This window comes from Pogona vitticeps, chromosome 1 (genome assembly GCF_051106095.1).
Source record: "Pogona vitticeps strain Pit_001003342236 chromosome 1, PviZW2.1, whole genome shotgun sequence".
Taxonomy (NCBI): Eukaryota; Metazoa; Chordata; class Lepidosauria; order Squamata; family Agamidae; genus Pogona; species Pogona vitticeps.
Window position 1 is genome coordinate 295,737,736 of NC_135783.1, and position 24,934 is coordinate 295,762,669.

General features: G+C 41.2%; 1 pseudogene across 1 annotated transcript in view; it reads left to right on the plus strand.

Annotated features, from left to right (window-relative positions):
- LOC144588203 (tax1-binding protein 1 homolog pseudogene) overlaps positions 1–24,934 on the plus strand; it is a 29,224-nt pseudogene continuing 4,290 nt past the window's right edge. Inside the window, exon 1 of the transcript XR_013543616.1 lies at positions 1–24,934. This exon is cut by the window's right edge and continues 4,290 nt beyond it. The product of XR_013543616.1 is annotated as a tax1-binding protein 1 homolog pseudogene (transcript).

Below are 24,934 nucleotides of genomic sequence, written 5' to 3' on the forward strand. Positions count from 1 at the left end.
CCCTGGCCATTTGTTCCTTGCCACATTGAAACATCTCTGAATTACAGCTTCTAGTGCTCTCTGAAGTGTGAAGATATACTGCTGCACTTTAAATTTCATTTCACAGCACTGCACCTTCTCGGTTTGGCCTTTAAAGGGAAGTGAAATTGCTGAACTGTCAGAAGAGATACTTCTACAGAGAAACTTGTAAGTGGAGGAACTACCAGAAATGTTGACAGCTCACCCTTTATCATTCTAAACTTCATTTGCTGACTCTTGGGTTTTGGAGAAGACACAAAGCTATTGCAGTGAATGTCTGATTAGGACTCAGGGGAACCCCCATTGTTGATAGTAATGTCTCTGAAAATGAGATCCTAGCGTTACCAATGTTCACTGGCAAACTCTATACATCCCTTTAACCCTCATCCATCAGGATTATTAAAAACTGCAGCTGAGTGAGTTGTGGAGTCCTATCTGGCTCTAAAGAATTCTAGTTCCAATAGGAATGTGGCTCAGCTTGGGAAACAATGCAGACAACTAGTATTTCTTTAGAACAGCATTGTCCCTCCTGAATGAGGCCAACCTACTGATAAGTAGTGTGCGATTTCTGCTTCATAGCACCATGGTTTGCTGAACAATGTCATGAGACTCCCCCGCCCCCCCAATACCTTACATTGCCTGGGACAAACCATTATCTCAGTGGCAACATGCAACAGATTTGATGGGCCAATTTTTTGTCCCAGCTGCATTTGGTCAAACAAATCAAAGAAACTGGCAGTACAGTTTGATGCTGAATATCAGTAGTTGGGATGCAGCCTATTGGGAGGAATTAGCCCTAGAATCTGCCAAAATTGCCCACCTTGCTTTATACGGTTGCGCTACCCCCATTTCTTCAAATGGCAAAACATTTCAGGGCTGCCTGGACTGATTTCCTTTAGCAGAAAGAGCAGTGGAGATTTAACACTGCTTTCTTTCCCAAAGGATCTAGCAAGTGCCACCAAGATTAGAGCCAAAATGTAGATGAAAGCCATATTCAAGTGTTTTTCTTGTGTTGAACAATGTAAGAGAAAGAGGATTGGACTCATCACGCCCCTCCTGTATCACTTCTCTTACCTCCTTACCAAGGGACAGCTATGAACCTTCAAGGAAAGACTGTGGGAGCTTTCCACATGAATTAGAGCCACTGGTGATGCAGAGGTCTTTCGTCTGTAGACTTGTCCCTCATCCACATGTATGGGAGAACAGAACCAGGGATGGAGGGGGAAGGACAAGTGCAACCTCCCTCCTTACAAGTTTGCTGTACACACTTAGGAACACTTCAGCAGGACTTAAGAATCACAATTAAAAACAAAGAAACCATAAGGAGATATCCACCCACCAAACTGCCTAGTGGACACTCAATGTGTGTAAAGTCAATAGCCACAAGACATAAACAAACAATGAGAAAATAAAAGTCTGCTAGGATCAACTTCACAGATCTAAAAATCCAGAGAAAGAACTAAAGGTGATTAGCAAACCATAAAAACTATTATTTCAGGCTCCTATTAATTCATTTAAAATACCGAGTTGTAAGAAGTTGATCCTTCCCATTGGAAATTTGAGAAAACAGCTTCCTCTTTATTTGTTTCTGTTTTCTTTAATGGTATTTATTATGGTCAAGGAATTATTTCACTAGAAATACCACAACATGTATTCCTGTAAACTGGATTTTTTAACACAAAGCCACTGGAACATATTTGTTTGTCTGTCTCTCCACCCAGGTGTGAACAAGCCAACTATCTAGACTTGAATAGGCAAGAAACTCTGTATAGATGGGCTTGCAAAATCACCCAAAATATGTTAAAAATTTAAGACAGATTCATCAGGCAGTGATGGATCATTCCCCAGTATATGAAATGCTTCTGTAGCTGAAAATGGCGAGTCTAGACTCTTCCAGAGTTTGGAGTAAGTTCCTTCATGGGGCTACAGTGCTGAAGCAAAGCCAGAATAGCTATGATGTGTCTAGCCTTCTCATGAAGAAGGAGGAAAAGGCAAATGCCTTTGGCTTCCTGAACACAGAACAAGAAGCAATGAAGAACCAGCGCTTGAGAGGCCCCTATCTGTTTTCCACCACTTCCTGCAAAATATGAAAAGGGAACTCAGGCACACGATGGACTGCAGAAGAGTATTTTGCAAAGCAACAGTCATTTTTTAAGAAACAGCTGTTACTTCTGAAACACCCTCATAAGCTGCGATACGTTCAAAATCCTTGGCAGTGCTTTCTACAGGTTTCCCATAGACCTTGCTGTTATACCCTGCTGACATCCTTGTCTAAATTGTGAATGTCTAAGATGCTAATTGTGAATGTCGAAGATGCCTGGCATGCTCTGATCCATGGGGTCATGAAGAGTTGGACACGACTTAACGACTTAACAACAACAAGATGCATCGCAATCTCTCTCCTTCTAGATCTCTTTCCAACAAATAGTTACAGCAGCCAGCACGTCTACCATCGTAATAAATCAGAGCTTGTTGAAGTTACTTTTTTGCACTACAGCTCCCAGAATTCCCCAGCCCTCTCCCAAGCTCTGCAAGAGGCTAATATCATTTGATCATACAAAGCTTGAGCAGCAGTATAGTTTTTCTTGAAATCCTCTGAAGGTGAAGCCCTTCCTCACTAAATGCAGCCTTGCGGGCTAATTTTGGAATGGCTAAACAGACTTGTCCCTTGATCAAAGTAGTTTAATTGGGAAGGAAAAACAAAAATGCAGATGAAACAACTGAAGCCAATCCAGGAACTGGGCATGTTGACGACTACAGCATGGACTCAAAGTTTTGAACTGTCCCACATACAATCCCTCATAAGAACAGAAGAGTTCTTTTGGATCAGGTCAAAGATGACTTGTTGTCTATACTGGTGAGGGCTGATGGGAGCTGGGAGAACTGTATATCTGCATTGGGAGAACTGTATATTTCTTACCCCTGCTTTAAAGTAAGCAAGACCAAACCAAACACTACTTATATGTGAATGGTAGCTTGTTAATCTTTTTTGCAGGAGAAAAGCAGTTTCAGAGATGAGGGAAGGTATTCAGTAACAGATACCTTTCATACTACAGTAGTAGCGTCTGTTCATGGAAAAGTTGTTTTTCTGTACTGTATATCAGAGAACCCTTGGATTCTGGCAGCTGTAGTTAAAAGGTAACCTTATCAAGTTGTGGTTGTGACTGACAGTGACAGATTAGCATGCATGAACATAGTACTGGGGTTCACACAAAGATACTGTGCACTAATGGTAATCAGAGGGACACAGAACAAATATTCACCCCACAGCAGTGTAAAAAACTCAGAAAGCAAGGAGTTGTCACTAGTGTAAACCATACCTTGTGTTGACACCAGGATGCAGCACAGATACCATGGATGCAAGGAAAGTTGAGCAAATGTTGAACTACAAGGGCCTGGAGTTTATAAAATGATGATCCACAAGATAAAACACGTTTCCCAATTATTATATCTACTTTATCTGAAAAACAAGCTGGGTCCTGTATTTGAAGCTTGGCACTGGTATATACTCTCCCTCCCTCTCTCTCTCTCTCTCTCTCTCCCTTGGTAAGAGAGAGAGAGAGAGGAGCACCTGCTCTGCCAGGCAGGAGAAAGCTGTTTGTCACATAGATTAGTAGGGCTTTTCATAAATATGTGCCCAGTCACTTTCTGGAACAGTGCATCAGCTCAGATGAAGCAAAAGATCTGAATAAAGGAAACGGGGATGGTGGTGGTGAAGACAAATAGACAAGAGAGATCTGCAGATATCTTTTCCCCTTTTGTTCTTCTAGATCTGTGTTTGCATTGGTATTCCTGGGGTTTCTTCCTCTGTCATTTCCTGTCTCTTCTTGCTCATCTGTCTTAAGCACAAGCAGAGAAATCTGCTCTAGGGCTTTCTGTAACAAGGTTTATGTGTTTTTCCTCCCAGTGTAAATGAATTCTCTGTTCAATAAACAATAAGTTATACTTTTGCATTACCTGAAATGCTGGAAGGCCGCTTACTGAAACTGATTCAGAGTTTGAAAATGATTCCCAAATTCCCAGAATTCCCAGAAGACATCAAGGCCCTTTTCCAACACTGCCTAACGACCAGCTGCTTTCAGTGGGATAACAAGTTCTACGAACAGACAGATGGAGTGGCCATGGGGAGCCCCCTCAGCCTGGTTATAGCCAACTTCTACATGGAACATTTCGAAAAACAGGCCCTCGCTTTGGCACCCTTCACACCCACAGTCTGGTTCCGATACGTGGACGACACCTTCGCAATTTGGAACCACGGTGAAGAAAAACTGAAAGAATTTCCAAACCATCTTAACAGCATCCACCCAAATATACAATTCATCATGGAAAAAGAAATAGAGGGCCAACTCCCTTTCATAGATGTCATGGTCCTATGCAAAACTGACCTCCGACAGGGACACAAGGTCTACAGAAAACCCACCCACACAGACCGGTACCTACACAAAACTCCAACCACCACCCATGACAAAAAAGAGGCATAATCAAAACACTGGTAGACCGGGCAAATTGGAACTGTGAAGCTCAGTTTCTCAGCACCAAACTCAACCATCTGAATTGGGCCCTATTGGCGAATGGCTATTCCAAGAATGAAATCACAAGAGCCATCAAACCAAGAAAACAACACCAAACTGAAGAGGAAAAACAGCCACCCGCAAATAAAGTATTTCTGCTGTACATCAAAGGGGTCATGGACTGCATGGGAAAACTTTTGAGAAAACACAACCTACAAACAGTATTCAAACCCACCACAAAAATACAACAAATGTTATGGTCAGCAAAGGACGAAAGGGACCCCCTCACCATTGCAGAAATATACCGGATACCTTGCAGTTGTGGCCAGGTATATATTGGAACCACAAAACGCAGCATTCAGACCAGAATCAAAGAACATGAGAGACACTGCAAACTAAAACAACCAGAAAAATCATCAGTAGCTGAACATGCCCTAAAACAAGGTGGACATGAAATTCTATTTCAAAATACTGAAGTACTGGACAACACCAGCAATCATTATGTTAGACTGCTCAGGGAAGCCATTGAAATCCATAAACATCAGCATAGCTTCAACAAAAAAGAGGAAAGTCTGAAACTGAACAAGGCCTAGCTTCCATCACTGGAAAATACAGCCTGCAGAAGGTCAACAAACTCTACCCAGCTACAAGGACCAGGGATCATTGCACAAAAGAGACCAGCTAAAGACACCCATCAACCACAGTGACGGATAATCTCTCCCACTTATCACAACAATACATTCACAACCAAAAAAACGCTGATCACCCTATCTCCTGAAAAGGACGAAAGCTGTTCCCACAGCTATAAATACTCAACTCTCCAACAAACAGCAACAGAGCATGGACAGAGTTCCTACTCCAGTCCTCTGAAGATGCCGGCTACAGAGACTGGTGAAATGTCAGGAAGAACAACCTTCAGAACACGGCCCATGTTCACAATAACCATCAGATCCCGGCCATGAAAGCCTTCGAGAATACAATTCCCAAATTCTTGGAAAGTTGCACTGATTTATTTCCAAAAAGAAATTGGTGTGACATAGGAGACTTGGACATACAGTGCCTACACAACACTTTAAACTACAGTAATTTGTTCCAATTATTACAGTGTTTTAAAACTGTCATAAAAAATATCTGTATATAATTTACTGCAATGCTTATTCCACTGCTGTTTTTTTTCTGGTGTTACTTAAAACACACCAGCCAACCAGAGGCATAAAACCCAAAAAACATGCCTAAAATGCCTGTAAAGAAGTCATTTAAAAATTACTGCAAAAGTTACTTCTTCCACCAACTAATCCATTTTACTCCTGCTTTTCAACATTACTTGTACAATGTAACTTTGTTGTGCTTTAATTTTTTAAAAAACTAAAGAAGTAACTTATCACCACCACTAGTTAATATCTGTAATTGGAGACTTCCAAGCTCTGGATCTGCAGGTGAGGGTGAAGCTTTCTTTTTATGAAGAAGCAGGGATGATATTAGTTGCAGGGAGAATGGCAGAAGAAACTTACTGGAAGGGAAGTTCCCATTTGTGGGCCTCTGCAGAACCTTTCTTAAAAGTCAGAAAAGGATTAGGAAAAGAAGAGGAAGTAGATTAGTGTTAATCCCTTGAAGGAATTGTAGTGTAATTCAGAATAATTAAGAAGCTGGTTAAAAACTAGAGTTTCGCATCTGATATTGGCACCAGTGAAGGAGTGTGATTTTTGTGGCCATTATTTTTAAGAATGGGTGGTCTTTAAATAATGTAAAACAAAATTTCCATGCATTTTGCCCACAACAAGTGAGAATTGAGAAGGACATGGATCCCTCATACATTAGCACAAATTGGACCCAATGTCCTAAATTGAACCTGATGCTGTTCGTAGCACAGCTTTTCACTGGGAAAACTTAGGGAATGGGAAGTTGCTGATCTAGCTACATCGACTTCCTAACTTGCAGCAATTTACTGGTGAGATTTACATCAGTTGCATTATGCTTATTTTATTTACGTCGGCAGGCATAACTAATAAGATTTTGGGCAGTATTAGAGATGGGAGCAGAATCAGTTCAGGTCACTTCATTTGAATATCTCTGTGCTGTCATGTGGACCTTTGCCCCTCCCCACAGACAGGCTGGTCCACTTGCATTTCGTTGCATGCTACTGTGTTCCCTTCTGTTCTAGTGATGCACCAGTCTGGGCAGGAGCTCAGTCAACCTGTCCCAGCCTCCCCTAGCAGCCAACTACTCATCGACTGTGTGAGGAGAATCCCTTTCCCACCTCCTCTTCAGAGTGGTCAGGTGCTGGGGGAGGTGAGGATGGGCCAGCTGAGTTCCTGCCTGGATTGGCATGCCACTGGAGCAGGAGGCAGTGCACAATGCAAGGTAAGTGGACCAGGTGGTCTGGGGGGGAGAGAGAGGAGGGTTCGCAAGGCAGTTATGCTGCCATTCAGAAATATTGGATGAAGGGACCCATTTCTAGTCAATATCTCTCTCTTCTTAAAGCTTTTAGATCATAGTCTCTAAATGTGCGAAATGCACACTTGCCATACAGTGAGCATCCTTTGAGATACTGTTGCTGTTATCTGTTGCTGGACGATAAAGAAAGCCGGCTGCTGAAGAACTGATGCTTTTGGATTGTGGTGCTGGAGGAGACTCTTGAGAGTCCCCTGGACTGCAAGGAGAACAAACCTATCAATTCTAAAGGAAATCAACCCCGAGTGCTCACTGGAAGGACAGATCCTGAAGCTGAGGCTCTAATACTTTGGCCATCTCATGAGAAGAGAAGACTCCCTGGAAAAGACCTTGATGTTAGGAAAGTGTGAAGGCAAGAGGAGAAGGGGACGTCAGAGGATGAGATGGTTGGACAGTGTCATCAAAGCTACCAACATGGATTTTACCAAACTCCGGGAGGCAGCGGAAGACAGGAGGGCCTGATGTGCTCTGGTCCATGGGGTCATGAAGAGTCGGACATGACTTAACGACTAAACAACAACAAAGTATTTATTTATTCATTAGATTTATAAACTGTCCATCTAGAATGTGTCTACTCTGGGTGGTTTATGTATAATATAAAAATAAACTAAGATAAAATCCAAATTAGTCCAAGATGGGAAAGAAAAAAAGAAGAAAAAGAAGGAGAAAAGAAAAAGAAAAGGGGCGATAGGATAGGTAATGGCTGTAGGGAAGGCCTGCCTGTATAGCCATATCTTCAAGTCAGTATTGAAGGCACACAGTGAGGGAGCCAGGCGGATTTCTACAGGTAATTGTTCCAAAGGCGAGGGGCCACTGCTGAGAATGTCTGATTTCTAGTTTTTTCCCCACTGGGCCTCTCTTGGCGTTAGGCCCCTTAGCCACCCCGCTTGACTGGAGCGGGTGATACAGGTAGAACTGGGCAGAAGGCAGCTCTCTGCCAGGTATCAAGATCCTAAACTGTTAAGGGCTTTATATGTAATAGTTAGCACCTTGAAATCAATGCAGAAGTGGATAGGTAGCCAGTGTAAGGTGCTGAAAGTGGGGGAAATATGGTGAAATCATGGTCGCTGTGTTATGGACCATCTGAAGCTTCCACATCAGTCTCAAAGGAAGCCCCACATAGAGAGTGTTACAGTAGTCTATTCTTGAGACTACGAGCACATGGACCAGTGTGGTGAGCGCCCCTGTGTCTAGACAGGGACGCAGCTGGGTGATCCACCAAAGGTGCAAGTGGGCAGACCGAATCATGGATGCTTCCTGAGTCTCCATGGTAAGCGCCAGGTCAAGATGGACCCCCAGACTGTGAACCAAATTCTTTGTGGTGAGAGTCACCCCCCCAAAAAAAGAGAGGGAGTTCCCCAAACCACTGACGATTTAAAAATATCAGATTTGCTGTAGAGCTTAAGAAAGTTAATTTGGGGATGCACAACTGCAGAAAACAGTTACTCTTTTCGGAGTATAACTTCTAGCATCCTCTAGCCAGCAGGAAGCTATGGTCCAAAAATATATATAAATAAATAAAGGGGGGAAAAACCAGTTTCTGCACAGAGGTAAATTAACCTTTGTCATTTGCCATACCACAAAGGATGGGGAGAATAAAAACAAACACCAGCTTAGAAAAATGGTTCTGGGAAACATTCATTTACCACAATATATAGTAATGTGAAAAAAAAAGTACATTCTGGTTGTTGTAGGTTTTTCGGGCTGTTTGACCATGTTCTAGCTCCTGTCCTCTGGAGATGCCGGCCAGAGAGACTGGTAAAACATTAGGAAGAAAAAACTCCAAAACACAGCCAAACAGCCAAAAAAAACCCTACAAAAGCCTTCGAGAATATGAAGTACACTCTTTTTGAATTCTATGGTTTTAAGTACCATAACATAACAAAAATCCCCTGGTCCCCAGCATGTCCGAAAACCAGGCAGATAACAACCAGAGGTGAACAACACATGACATATTACACTGTGTCATGATTTACTTAACAAAAATAAAGCCAAAACTGAGAAGTTCATGACAGTACAATCAGAAAGAGATTGAACAAGTATGGTTTGTTTGGAAGGGTTGCCAGGAGAAAGCCTCTTCTTTCTAAAAAGAACATGGCACCATGGTATGTGTACATTTGTAATCTTTTGTAATTTACTTGCAATTAATTCCCCTTTCCAACAATAAAGAGACATTATAACTGTAATTTAACAAAGGATTATCAAATTTCTTTTGTCATATCACTGTTATTGTTTAGTTATTTTTATTGTTATAGGATTGTGGCTTCATTTCAAAATAGTTAGATTTAAAATGTTTATTTACAAAAAAAACCCCTCACATTTCCCACCATGCCATTTTGGGAAGTGTGTTTGAAAAACTTTTTTTTTTTGGTAAAAGTTCATTTCCTTGTTTGTTTTCAAAGCCACTGTGGATTCAATATCATGCAAGCAGTACTAATGCATGTGAGATCATTGCCACTGCTGCCACCACTCCTCCCAACTTTCCTTTTTGTCACTTGGTTTATATTGTTCATTCTTTCCATTTTCCCTCATTCCTTGTATTGGATCTTTTTCTTTTCTTTTTTGGCAGACACTTCCTCAGTAATGACTACTGCACACACTAATGTTGCAGTAGAAGAACATAACAAGAATTCAGATGGAGAAAGACTGAAAGAATGTTTTCTATCCATAGTTGTGCGATATTGAGAGTGCTAGTCTAGGTGATTACAATAACTTTGAAATAAAGTGAAAACACAACACACAGCAATTTCAGCACTGCTGCAGAAGGAATACAGAGTGCAAAACAGGTGCCAACTATAGTCAAATCACAAAGAGAGCTAAAAGCCGCTTCATAGGAGTTAATATTGAAAACAGTCAAAAGTAGAGACAAATAACAGTAATATTAAAAATGTTAAGATGCCTGGAAGCCTTACAAGGTCTTTGCCTGGTACCAGAAAGATGCTAATATATGCACAAGGCGAGCTTAACCAGCAAGATAGTTCTACAACCAGGGACCCATCGCTAAAATGGGTTCTTTCTCCTTTGGCTACCCTCTGTACGTCAGTGACTGATACAGACCCATGGCCACCTGCTGTGTATGGTAGCCCATCAGAGGTTAAAGAAACCTCTTGCTTTTTGCCAGTAACTTGGAGATACAAAAAGCCAGTATAGCAGCAGTACGTGTGCACACCTCCAGGTGAGCCGTGTTAATCTTAGATATGTTTGCCAGGTCTCAGGAGTCTGGGCAAAGTCTCAGGGGATGGCTGTGCTTTATTGAGTCTCCAGGTGGCAAGACAGATCACAAAGCAAACAATAATGGAAGAAAAGAAAGTTGGTTTGGAGAGAGCAGCTTTAAGGCATCTTTTCAATTCTCAACTGTCACCAGGGCTGACTGACTCAGTGCAAACACATTTCCACGTGTCTTGGGATTTGGCAACACTGGCATATCAAAAACCCAAGAGCAAGGAAGAACACTGGGGGGAGAGAACCAATGAGTAAGCATACTTCATCCTATCATGGAATTTGGAGGAAATCAGGGAGTTGAGGGTCTTGAGCTACTTTCCACAGTCAGCTATCCCTGAAATTGTTCTGACCGCCCCTCCCAACGCTGGCCCACTCTGCTCCTTTGACACCATCAGAAGTCAAGTCTGGTTTCAGGTGAAATCTCTGGAAATGGGACTCCACTGATCAAACAAGAACACTGGAAAATCTATACAGTGAGCAGAAGCCTCTCCTCTTCAGACTCATCATTGCTCACATGAGCAGAACAACAAATAAGGGGTCAGGGCTAGAATCGTACCTCTAATGATTCTGCATCACAGAATAATCGAATGGGACTGTCTTACCACAGTTGAGCTATATGTCTTGGATGTACGTTTTTGTACAGCAGCCTTGCGCAGCTGGGTGCAGCCTGCTTTAGAATATATATGTAAAGATTTGTTTCATCACATGCCTTGCCACCCCTGTTTTGCTTCTTTCATGATCGCTTGACACTGTATGCGAGGTACACCTGACAGAAAATGATCTGGGTTCTTGCCCTACAGATACTTCAGTCTGAAATGTGCAAGACACCTTCAATAACCAGCAAGAGGCGATACCTCTTCTTGGAGGATGAGATCTAGCTAGAGGCGGCTTAGTCTAACAGGCTACAGAAACAAAGAAAATATTATATTGCATAACATACACATATGACATCTACCGTATATAGTGGTCAAAATGCTTTATGTGTCTTATCTCAGCCATCTTTATAAGAGACCTTTAAGTTAAGCAAGGAATCACATCTGGCTGAGGGTATATTAGAACTCTGGACTTCCTGGCACATGGTCTTGCTCACAATGCTGTCCCTTTTTTTCATGCATTCTCTCTCCCCATGAAAATCACAAGGAAGAACTTAAGAATGTTAAAGAGCCCCAATAGAGCAGGTCAAAGGCTTCATCAGACCTTGGAAAAGTTAATGCTTTGGGCTACAATTCATATCATTCTTCAGTCAGCATTGTGGTAGCCAAGCTGACTGAAAGATTTGGGGAGCTGTAGTCCTAAAACCTACCTTATGCAAACTCTAGAGTAAATCCAACATCCTGTTTCCAACAGTGCCCATCCACATGCAGCTCAACACCAGCAATTTGATAACATAAGTCAGAGGGAGCTAACACAATCATACTCTGCTTGTGGGCTTCCTGAGAAACTCTGGCTGGCCACTGTGGAAACTGAGTGTTGGGCCCAGATTTGCCCTGGGTCTGTTCTGGTACAGTTCTTCTAATGATGGAAGCCCCCAGGAGCAGAAAATCCTGGAATGTTTACTCTTTTTCTCTCTGCTTATTTGTTGTTTTTTTCATGATGGCCCATTGCAGGGTCTTGAGGTTCTGTGAAAGTGTCCTGGAAGGCCACACTCTAGTACATGGTGGTGAGAATGGAACTAGTCTGGCAGAGGCAACTCCAGCAGGCCAGGCCCCAAGGTCTGTGCACAGGGGCTGGAAGTGACGCACGGGATGGGGCTCTGAGGCCTTAATGGCGGCTGTGGCTTTGAGTGGAAGCGTTTAGCGTCTTATGAGAGCAACTATGACATCTTTTCAAGAAGTCCCATCTTCAAGTAGTGCACTTGATTTTTAAATTTTGCCCATGCTATCTTTCAAAATATCACAAAAGGTTACCTGCCTAATGTGCACCTTGAATGCCATTATACTTTGACTCCTCATATACATCCCCACCATAAAGACTGGGTTGGTATTTTCAAGGCTGGATGGAGTACTGCACGAGATTATTACACCTTTCTTTGGTCACCTATGCCTGAGAATTATATAGAAGGATCAACAGTTAACTGTGTGCTGTCTTTTCAAGGATATTATCTTCCAAATGATGATGGTGAATTTTACCAGTTCTGTTATGTGATACGTAAGGGTGAGATCCATGGAGCAAGCACACCTTTCCAATTTTGAACATCATTTCCAGTGGAAGAATTGTTAGCAATGGAAGACGAAGGAAATTCTGATATGTTGGTGGTGACCATTGAGGCTGGACTTCTTGAGTTCAAAATTGGAAAAAAAAACATGAAAGAAAAAGAACTATTAAAAGTAACTGCTTCTCTTGAAAAGGAAACTATTCAGCTCAGAGATCAAGTTGAGAGACTGGAAAAAGAACTTAATTATGAAAAAGAAAGATTTAATCAGCTTGAAATAAAGCAGAATGATAACTTGAAAACTACACAAGCTCTTGAAGCTGAAAGAGAAGAGCTCAAGAAAAAAAATATGATGAAACTACTTCCAAAGTTCTCCAGCTGGAAGAAGATATCACGGCTGTTACTCAGAAGGCTATTGCAAAAGAAACAGAGTTAGACAGCTTAAAAGACAAACTTAAGAAAGTAGGCCTTGAAAAAGAACAGCTTGAATGCCAGTTGAAGACAGAGACGGTACATGGAACGCTACAAGATACATTTGAAGAACACAGAAATTGAAAATGCCAAGCCAGCATCGGAGATGCAGACATTAAAAAATTTGGATGGAAACAAACAGAATTTGATAGCTTATTATAAGAAAGAGATTGGACGATTACAGCTGTGCGTGACTGAGACAGACAAACTGAAGAAAGCTTTTTGTTGACTTCTGCAAACAAGGAAGAGGCAAGCATTTTAAAGGAACAGCTTTGAAAAGCTGAGGATCAGTTACAAGCCAGTAGATAGGAAGCTTTATTGATGTCAAAAGAGCTACGTGATGCAGTAAATGCTCATGATAAAACCATGGCAGATCTTCAAGATGCTCAATTAGAAAATGAGAAGATAAAGAAGCAACTTGTTGATGCTCTGTCTGAACTTTAAAAAAATGACTTTGGTGCATAATGAACAGGAAGCATCAAATATAGTAAAAAAAAGAATTGTACAGGGATGTTGAAGATCTGAAGCTCCATCTACAAATGGCTGTTGATCATTACAAGGAGAAATTCAAGGAGTGCCAAGACCTGCAAAAAGAAGTCAATAAACTTATGGAGCAGACAACAGTTGCAGGGAATCAGCAGAATCTGACAGATGGCTTAAAAAGTGAAAGATAAAAAAAGTTGTCTACATCTCCCGTTAGCCCCATTTCACCTGATACAGTTCTGGAGTTTTCAGAAAAGGAACAACATTGTGAAAAGAATAAGGAAGCAGAGAAATATAAGAAACACAAGCAGGCACAGTCAGATGAAAAGTGGAAATGTAGCACCTAAGCTGATGAACTGGCCAAGCTGGAGCTGAAGTGGAAGGAGCAAGTGAAACTCAATGAGACTGTGAAACAACAGCTAGTTGCTATGGAAGACCAATATTTAGTTCAGTTGGCTGAAAAGGACAGACAGATAAATGAACTGACATCCCATGTGGGAATCTTCACCAGTGAGAAGAATCCTGGAAGGAGACCAGGAAGTAACACAGAAAGAATCACTGAAGGACAGTCATCTCAGCAAGCATTATACTTTCTCAATCCAGTTCTCGGTTCTGAAGATGATCAACCAGTTCCTGCTGTGCCAAGCAGACTACTTATACTGCAGTATGGAAATACCTGTACAACCCAGGAAACTAGAGATGGTGCTTTTTACCCTGATCAGATCCAGAGGCCACCTGTAAGAGCAGGCTCTTGGGAATTTGAAGACAATGTAGTGTGCAGCCAGCCAGCTCGCAACCTTAGTCGACCTGATGGTTTAGAAGATCCAGAGGATAGCAATGATGATGAGGCAACTGCACCTTCTGCTCCTGATCCACCAAACCTCCACTTGCATAGACATGGATCTGGATTTTGTTTTGATTCCAGTTTTGTGCCCATCAAGAAGTGTCCCATTTGTCATGTGAAATTTCCTCCTAACTACGATCAGAGCAAGTTTGAAGAACACGTTGAAAGTTACTGGAAGGTGTGTCCAATGTGTTGTGAACAGTTTCCTCCTGACTATGATCAGCAGAGCTTTGAAAGACATATTCCAACACACTTTGAATAGAATGTTTTGAATTTTGACTAGATCTGGGCATCTTAATGCAGTTTAGCTTACAGAAAAACTTTAATGAGCTCTATAAGATGGGAGAATGCAGCTTTCTTAATTTGATGCAAACATGTTATTTATAGGCAGAGTGCTCTGCATTGCAGTTGATTCAAAGTAAACCTTTGCCTGTTAGCAAAAATTGGGTTAGGCTTTGTTGTTCCAGCTTATGCTGAAAGCTGTTAAAATAGTTATCAAGATTTGTGTCCTGGCTAACAAAATGCATGGAAACACAGGAAGCGCACAGACCTGTTCAGAAACCTTAACATTGCAGATTGTGATAGTCTAGTGCCAAGTATACAGAATGACATGATTTTGCTCTTGTTTGTGCTAACTTATGATTAGATACTGGAATTCTCATTTCATAATAAAATGAGATTTCTCAGAGTTGTATCTATCCTTCATATCATTGTTAATTCCGAAAGCTACATAATTAATCCAACAAAAGTATAATTTTTACATCTATTTCAGAAATGTAGCTATGTTAGGATTACATGTTTGCAAAACATTCTTATGGTAATACTCATTTTTACATATCTATTATTGCTTCTCTGAAATGTCATGTACATGAGTAATCTATTAAAAATTCTGCAATTAGAAAATTATTGCATTAAAATGGCCTTTGTTTGTGCTCAGCAGATTTTTAACACATTGTTGAAAATGAACCTCACTCCCTCGTTCTGGGTTCTTTAGCCTGTTGTGTTTATATGGACTAAAGGTTTCCGGAATCTTCTGCATTCTACTTTGCACATGTTCCCATTATGTTTGTGGTGTATATCTAAAACACTATATTTAAAGAGTTATTTATTCTTTAATAAGCAGTTTGATCCTTCTGGAATAAAATTAATCATTTTTCATCTGATGGTTGTTGTGGATTTTTTGGGCTCTTTGGCCGTGTTCTGAAGGTTGTTCTTCCTAACATTTTGCCAGTCTCTGTGGCCGGCATCTTCAGAGGACAGCACAGAGGAGAGCACAGAGTGCTGTCCTCTGAAGATGCTGGCCACAGAGACTGGCAAAACGTTAGGAAGAACAACCTTCAGAACACGGCCAAAGAGCCTGAAAAACCCACAACAACCATTAAATCCCGGTCGTGAAAGCCTTCGTGAATATATACATTTTTCATCTGTTGTACAATAGTCCAGGCCCCACTGTTTTCTTCCCTGCAAGTAAAACCACTATTACCTGAACCTTAGTACCATTCATGCAGTAGTTGCCACCATATCCTAAACAACAAATTATTGTAATCCAAAAGATTAAGTATGGCAGGGGCTGGAACTAATTCAATCATATGGTCTCCTTCAACCCGGGAGTGGAATGATTGTGCTGCATTGCCATACAAGCCTTGAGAACATTCTTGCACACTAAGAGATCCCTGTTAGGAGTGCCTTGTTCTGCAGCCCCATCACCTCTTAGAAAGAGAGCTAAACAGAAAAGTAAATTCACTGCAGGCACACTGGCCATAAAAGGGGCTGAAGTGAGGACCACAATCGGATGACTTAGCTGCTAGATGCCTGATGTTGATTCTATATCCACACATTGGAAACACTTTGTGTTGCAACTATGTGCTCGAAATGTGAGTGTTCAAATTGCCACAAAGAGAATTCAGTCACTCACAGGATGAGCACATTGTTGCAACACAAATTATTTCCAACTTTTGAATCCCTCAAGGAATTAATTAATGCCACATGGGGCTAGACGTCTTTAGAAAGCAGGCAGCGCTTCCTTCTTGCCTGATGATGCCTTGCCTTGTTATGCTGAAAGACGAACGGCAGCAGTAAGACTGGTTATCTACTACAAGTCTAACTCTAAATCTCAGTGGAGGACAAGCACCGATGAGAAGCTTTTTAAAACTTGCTTTGTAAAAATCCCACTAAGTTCAAGTTCATGGCTGCCTGCTCCAGAGGACAGTTTTGAAAAGTAATTTTTAGGGCTGCACCTCCCAGATGTCTGGGAGATTCTGGGAAATGTAATCCAAAAAAAAGCTCTGCTCCAGACACTATGACCCTGTGTGCCTACATCCACTGTTTATTGCTGCATTTCCTGCTATTCTCTTAATACCTGACCGCTCACTGGACAAGATGCTGATTCAGCATCTAGCAGCAGTGTACCCATCCTTAAGTGAGATTGTCTGATTATTCTAATGGGAGGTGGCTTCAGCCTGTACAGTATTTGGAAATCAGTTTGATTTTGTTCTTCAGCTAATCAGTTGGGAGAGAGCATGGCGTTGTTTCCAGGTCTGATGCCTTGCAAGCCTGGAGGAATCATGCTGTAAGAAGAGGAAACAGGCCATGTGATATCATCTCACCCTTCCTGCCCTCTGCAGAGTGACATCAGAGCTACGATCCTGTTTTTCCTGCCCATTGCAGGGTATTTGAAGCAATGGGTCATACATCAGAGGCCCCACCACTTTCTTGCTGTGCAGAGTGAGTACAATACACCTTCTTAGTACTTAGCAGGTGGATCTACCTCCTAGACTCTAGAGCAATCATTCTGAACAGGGGCCATATGGCCCCTTGGGGGCTCCTGGCACATTTTAAGGGGGACAAATGCTGGAAACAGTTATTCACAAACCATCTTATAAGGTTCATTATGCGACTTATACAATCCTGAGTCAGCCTATATTTCTTTCATATTTTGTTTATGGCTGTGGCAAAAAAAAAAAAAAAAAAAAAGGTTGAGTCCGGCTGCTCTAGAGGAAACTTCCGAGAAGCTCCAAATGTATAAGAATGTCATACTACAAAGAGTATTGTCTAGTAAAGAGGTCTGAGTGTTAGAGGATAAAATGACATGTGAGCAAAGTCTAATTCAGTGGCGTTGTTTCAATTTTTTTTTCCATCTGCCAAATTCTTTGGTTTCTGAGTCATTTTATTATATTTTATTTGAAAGGTTTGTTTTTAGTTATGGAGTGATGAAACAGAACAATTGAAACAGCTGTAGTTTTTGAGGGTAGGTTGCGTGTTTGTTGGGTTAGAGATGAGACCAGGACAATTAATATTAAATAATCTATAGACGCCCGAGTTCAAACCTAGTTTCAGACATTAAAACCAGTAAATAGCTCAGACTGATTAACAGTAGCCACATTCAGCTGATCATATCTCAGTTTAATAATCCAAGTTAGGAATCAGTTTTTGAAATGCAAAGAGCCTTTCCACTCCCTCTTTTGTGGTACAAGCAATCAAATGGCATCCCTAACTAACCACAGTTTCCAATTTTACCCAAACTGCGATGCTATGATGTCCAGCTTTGGAATAAAGCCAGTATATTAAACCAAGTTCAAACTATGATTTTTATACCCTGATTGGTGTGTTCCAAAGCTGGCAACCATAGCTTCCAGATCTAGACAACATGTGCAACAGTGATTAAAGCATCTGCCAGGTGATTTATCACAGAACGTACACATTTTGGGTCAAACTACAGAGAGGAACATGACCCCATCATTTATTTCTATTCCTAATGGAGGGGCATGGAAACATTTGTAGGAAAGAATGAGAGAGTGATGAGAGGGTGGAAGGGAATGGTTAAATTCTCCTTCCACACAAGCATTTCCACTGCTCAGTTTTACTCATGCAGTCAATTAAAAATATTTGCCCTAAAGGCCACCTCCACAACCATATTAGCTCACATTGGGAAGGGAGAGAAATGGCCTCAGAGAGGCATTCATGGAGGAGAATTGGTGGGTGCAGGACAGCATCACTGTGCATGCCATGTGTCAATTCTCCACTGTAAGTTCTCCTTCATCTCTCTTCTGCCATTCCACATTATCTCAGCAAACACAGAACTTGGTTCCACTAATGAAATAAATCGGGAGAGGGATTGTTCTTTTCAAATTTGGTGTAAAATCATGTGGTTCTCATGTGGCTTTTGGATCAATGTGTTCCTCGTCACCACCACCTCTGCTTTCTTCCCAGTGTCCAGACAAGGCCAATCAGCTGATCAGGTCTTCAGGAAGCAGACTGTGATGTTTTCATTTTTTAAAAAAATTATTGCTATCTGGTATAGAACTGTATCAGACAGCAGGAATTTTAAAAAAATAACATAGACTAACAAGCCTTCACATATGTGGAATTGATTTCAGTGAATCAATTCCACATCACACCTCTCTGGAGTGGGAATAGAAAAATTAACTCCTCTGTCACATTACTCTGTGTGTGCACATCTTGTATGTTCACTGAAATTTAAATTGATTTGGTTTTATTGCTAGTGGAACTGGACTCACATTTTAGGATCTCATGATTGTGGAGGCAGAGAATCTAGTTTGCCTTCCAGTCTTCACATTATGCATGGAAACAATGTCTGTAAATAACAATGAACACAGATTTATCCAGTAGGCTTACATAAAATGCGTTGTCTGAGATGACTTTTAAAAATACATTTTAGGTTTGTTCAGGATACTGTGTGCTGCTCGCCTCATCGAGAGACTGTAAAACAGCAGGGTGAAGGCCTGCTGTTTTAAGAATGCAAGCCACGGGAGGGGGGGGCGCTATAAAAACAGCCATCAGTGGATAGAAGAGGGAGGGAGGCAGAGCTTGGAAATGTCCCTCTTTTGGGCTGCAACTCCCTGGTTCTCCTAGTTATAGTCCAAAAGCGTAAGTTTTTCCTGAATGTCACTCAATATTCCTGTGTGACATCCTCCTCAGTTTTAGGTGCTACAGTGTCTACTCAGTCTCTGTATCTTTTATTATTGTTGTTGAGGCCTGTTTTTTTCTTTTCTCTTCGGGGTGATTGATCTATTGGTCAGCTTACTCATAGTTTACTAAGCAATAAGTTCCTTGAATGGTAGATCACATCTATGGCGAATGGTTCGTCCTAGTGTAGGAAATTTCCCATGGTCAGACTCCAAAAGGCAATAATAAAGGTAGGGTAGTGACTTGAACTAAAAGCAGCTGTAACATTTCCTTTGAATATAAACCTTTACATTTCCTCTTATTTGTTCCAATAGAAAAACATCAGTTCCACAGTTGCTATTTCTAATGCTGAAGTCTGGCTAAATGATAGCCCGTCTGTGATCTCGTCCTCCATTTGCCTTCTTCCACCTCTGTTCTCTTCCTCCACAATTCCAGTACAAGGTTTACAAGTTTTGGTCTCATATGTTTAACCATCCAGCTGTAGAAATATCACGCTGTCACAAATTTCCCTATGAATACTGTGTTTCCCCGAAAATAAGACAGGATCTTATATTAATTTTTGCTCCAAAAAGTGCATTGGGGCTTGTTTTCAGGGGATGTTTTATTTTACAGTCATGTCATCTTCTGGTTGCTGCACAATGGTGGAGGGCGGGGTTGCACTTAACTGGGGCTTATTTTTGGGGTAGGGCTTATATTACGAGGATACTAGGGCTTATTTTCAGGTTAGGTCTTATTTTCGGGGAAATGGTACTAGAACTAAAATGGCTGGTTCTCATATACCAAACCAGTTCTCAAACCTGCACAGGCCATGAAAAGCTGCTTTAAATGGATTTCCAAGACCTACGGCTTTGCAGTATGGAAATTATTCAACAGCACCAGCAGTAATCATTATATTAAACACTTGGAAAACAGCTGGAGAAGCAGTCAAATGCCATATATGCCAAAGGCAAGTTGTAAATTGTTAACTTTTTTAAAGGATGGCCAGGATATCTAAATTTAAATAGGATACCAGCCCAGGGTGTGACTACACAGCAAAGAAAACTAGCTTTGATTCAAAGTTTTTCGGATTCAGTCTTTACTGATTTCCATGGTTGAAATCACTGTAGCTTTCCCGGCAATGTGGTAGGAGTCAGCAGGGGCAGAGGCGGAAAGCTGCCTTTCTATCATGGCTACTCTATCCAGTCTTAAGAGTCTCTCTAAGGAAGATGCGCTAGAGGGAAATGCATAAGCAGAGAGGGATTTGCCCTTAAAAAAAAAAAAAAAAACGACCAGTTTGACAAGGGTCAGAGGATTCCCCATGCCTGAACTAGAACTTTTGGTCTGTGAAGTGATGCACACTAGTATTACAACAATTCCTGAAAATGAACATATTCAAATTCTAAGGTTTGGGACCTCAATATTTGGCAGATCGCCTCCTCCCACCCAGATCTACCCGAGTCACCCGACATAGCCAGCAGGGACAGCTGAGGGGACTGACGCCGAGGGAGGCCCGGAAGGAGAAAACAAGAAACCAGGCCTTCTCGGCGGTTGCCCCTCGGCTGTGGAACACACTCCCCACTGAAATCCGGCTGGCACCCTCGCTGGGGGTTTTCAAAAGCCAATTAAAAACTTGGTTGTTTAAACAGGCCTACCCCCCAGTCAATTAAGTCATTTTCCTTTTCTCTTTCTCTGTCTTTTTTTTTTTTTTTTTGTATACCACCATCTTGGAAACCTTTTGTTTAGAACTAATTAGTATAAATGCATTTTATATGTTTTTTAACTTGTAGTAGAGTAGACGTTGTCTAGAGGGGCGGGGTAAAAATCGAATAAATAAATAAATAAAATAAATAAAATAAGGGCACTTGTGGCCAGGGATTGGTTACCAGCCTAACCGACTGTTCAGTAATTATTCTAAAGAGGGAAAATATATTAACGTTTGGTCATCTGACTATCTCAATCCAGTTACAATTTTCCTATAACCAAAGCTGCAATTAACTATAATAAACTTTGCGTTAGGTAAATCTTTTTCTCTGCAGGCTAAATAATTCCTTTCTTTTCCTTTTCCACAGAATAACATTGCACAATTGCTCTCTTTTTTGTTTAATTTTCAGGGAGTAAGCAATTTACACTTATCTATGATTGCCTGAAGATTAAAGACAATGGCTAACAGTTTTTTTATTTGTGTGTGTATGTGTGTGTGTTTGCCTTAGTCTGTAATGCCTTTGGGTAGCTACCCTCAAGATTTGTCCCTGGGACAGCTGCATCTTGGGTTACAAGGAAAAACAACTGAAAATATGTGATTGCTGAAGCAGCACTCGGCCTCAAGAGGTGGTGTGTTTAGTCAGTCCTAGTGCCACAAGCTCCACACCCTCCTGCACCAGTCAAGCCTCAACTCTGGTGCAGAAACAAAATAAACGGGTTAGAGGAAGTGTGCGGTTAAAAACACCCGGGAGAACATGCAGTTCTGTGTGACTTCGGGAGGGGGGGGTTAGGGGCTTCAGCTTCTGTGTTGTATGGGAAAGAGGGTGAGGTTAACCTGTGGGAACAGGACATATGCCAGCGCAGGCAGATGTTTGCATGCCCCATCTGGTGCTGAAGCACCAGTACATCCAGCAAACAGATTAATCCCATGTAGGGCATTACTGGCTGAAAGGAGCCTGCCCTTCTAAGAACTAACTTTGTACTATTCCCACCCCTTACTTTTCTTACTTTCCTTTTCACTGCTGTCATTTCTCCTCTTTCCTTCTGATCAATGCACATTTTACTAAGTAGAAGAAGGGTTCTGCTGTATGGGCATCATTAGTATTCAGGTGAGCCAGAAGGAGTATGAATACTTGATGCATTCCTGGTGGTTATGCTTGGGAACATGATACTTGCCTTCACGTTTATCACAAGTCATTTCTTTGTCTGTGTTATGAGAACACCAAGAGCTGATTCACATCTTCATGGCTTGGTATTTCATCACTCAATAAAGTATCCTGTGACACCTTGAATATCAGGAGGTTCATTATGGCATAAGCATGTATAGACTGAGATCTCTTTGTTATCTTCAGCTGGTAGTATGCATGTGCATCTCTCTGTATATAATAAATAGATACATAGATACATACATACATACATACTCCCACCCCAACACATAAACACCTGCATGCATATATGCACACATACGTAGATAGATACCTGCAGACGGTGGAATAAATCCAAACAGCAGAGTTTAAAGGGCTATGAAACGAGAGGGGCTCACTAAAGCCATGACATTTCTGTACCAAACCCAAAAATACACAAGGCGTGACAAGCTTACACTTTGTTGTTGCCGAAGTCCTGCAATGACTGAGGTCAACAACAGACAACAAAATGCTACAATAAATCTATCTGTCCATCTTTAGTGTACTGCAGGGTTCTTTCATGTTTCTGTTGTAACAGACCAGCTATGGAATGTGTCACCCAGTGACTCACAACTGAATGTGTGAATTATCTCAGCTGACCATGTTTTGTCTGATGTGGTATGAAAGTTCTCTCCTTAGTGTTTGGTTAATGGCTGCTGTTTCTTGCACGTGTAAGACATTAGTTGAGTCTACCATGCTTTGAATGATGCCTGGTGACAATGGAAGGGGAAGAGAGGGGGGAAATCCCTTTTGGATCAATCTTCTTATTGCATTGCTCCTGCTAAGGAGAAGCAGAGATGGCTTTTGGCGTCATGGGAGGATGCAGAGGCAGGAGAGGGTATTATGGGACTGTCTCTGCCAAATGCTCACTCAGAAGAGGACATTTGGAGCTTAGAAGGTTCATGCTGAGTTTGAACATAGATCTTAAAAACACCCTTGTTGTGAATCCAAGACTTTGTCAAATTCTCTTCTAGTCGCTGCCTGCAACAATGACAATGGTTTTCTGAATTATAAAGGCACAGTTCTTTTACATAGTTTATTCTAGTCACTAGATGATTTTTTTGTTCCAGTCCTAGGTGGAGCTGTTACCTAATTCAATAGATTAAAATCTTATTTTGTAGCAATATTATATCTGCACTAGCATTATTGCATTATTCAAAAATGGTGGAAGTGAGACGCAGGAAGAGTGGCAGTAATTATGAGGAAAAAACAAATTTTGATACAATTTGCTTCATAGAGGCAAACTATCTCATTTTGAAGCTGGGTGTGCTTCCCCTCCCCCCCCAGCATTCACAACTGTCAACAACTTGTCATCACAGTTCACTTTTGAGATTTTTTGGCAAATAAAGTAGCAGAAGGCATAATGAGTGTGTCGTCTATGCTATACATTTCATGGCACAAAATAACAAAATTTAGATGTTGTAAAAATGCAAAACAGAGGACATACCAAACTATAAAAACTTTTCTGGAACAAACAAACTGTAGTATAACATCCTGGGAAAGGAATGTGAGGAATTGAAATCATGTATTTTAATGTCTCACAGATTTTTAAAAAATCTACCTTGTTCACAGAAAATGAGTGCGCCAGGGAGAATATGATAGACTCCTTGCCAGGAAAGCTTACGATAAGTAAGGGGTTTTGTGATGATAACTAAATAGCTGAAATAGGATCTGGCACACGGTTAGAATGGAAAGGGGACTCTCCTTCTACTTCCTAGAGCATATGATATGATTGGAGAGCTGCATAAAAATAAAGGCCTGTGGTATGGTATGATCTACTACTTATATAGTTCTTTTCACTAGTGCTGAATGGGCTTCAATGCATTCTTTCTGTAATCCTTGCAATTGCTGTGGAAGGTAAAAGGGACAGGTGTCCCTCCAAATGCTGTTGGATTGTCCTAGATAACAAATCCAGTAGCCAGGGATGATGGGAATGGCATGCTATACCCCTTCCCCCAGCTCCCCCCCCCACTGAACAGCAGACATAGTCTTCCAAAGTTCCTCTTCCCAGTTTTAAGAGTAGCCAGTGGTATTATCCCACATTTCACAGACTGGGGTGGAGATGCCAAATTGACAACACGTGATTGAGATAAGCTCTTCCTCCCAATTCATCCTCTTGGTTTTAATTCACTACACAGAGCTCTTGGCGATCATATTAGTTCATAATGTAAGCGTATGACATTTCAGTATGTTGGCAACTCCACAAATACATATAGTGCTCCCCCTTATTTTTTAAAGGGTAAGTTTTTATTTTGCTGTAGTCACTGGGAGCAGAAGGGAACTTAGGAAAACCAGGCCACTGTTGTTTAAATTTAAAAAATTGCTGAACGCTTCCCATCCACAAAACTGAAAACAAGGAACTCCCAAATATGTCTGCTAAAATGGATGCCTTAAAGCAAATAAAACAAGCATAGTTAAAAATAATATATCTTCTGTTTTACATATGTAAGAGTTTCTCCTCCAGAAAGCACAACAGCTTCCTAGCTGCACAGTACTAATGCATCTCTGGCTTTGGCAACACAGCTTTGCCTCGTGAACCAGTGCTGACATGAATTCCTCTGAGTCATAACCACTTGCAAAGCAAATATTTCCTGTGGACCTGAGATGGAAGATGGGCGTGGGGTTAGCAGAGAGGTGGACAGGGCTTCTAAACTATTCCTTGGTCTTATGCCAACACATGATGAATCTTTTTCCAAGCAATTCAATTGTAAAAGAGACTTTTTAAAAAAATTTGGTTACATCCAAAGACTGCTGTGGTCCTTAACAGTTGCCTTGTGCCTAGGCACTGCAGATTGAAGAACCACATGGAAATCTGAAATAACGTTACTTGGAAAAATGGAGGGATCTACATTGCTCCTGTCTTGTTGCCCTAGAATCAAGGCCAAATACCCCACACAAATGGGCAGTCCTTCCAAACATAGTACCTGAGCAAGATGTATGTATGTACCTTATTTTTAACATAATATTCTAGTTGAATAAGGCATGCTGTAAG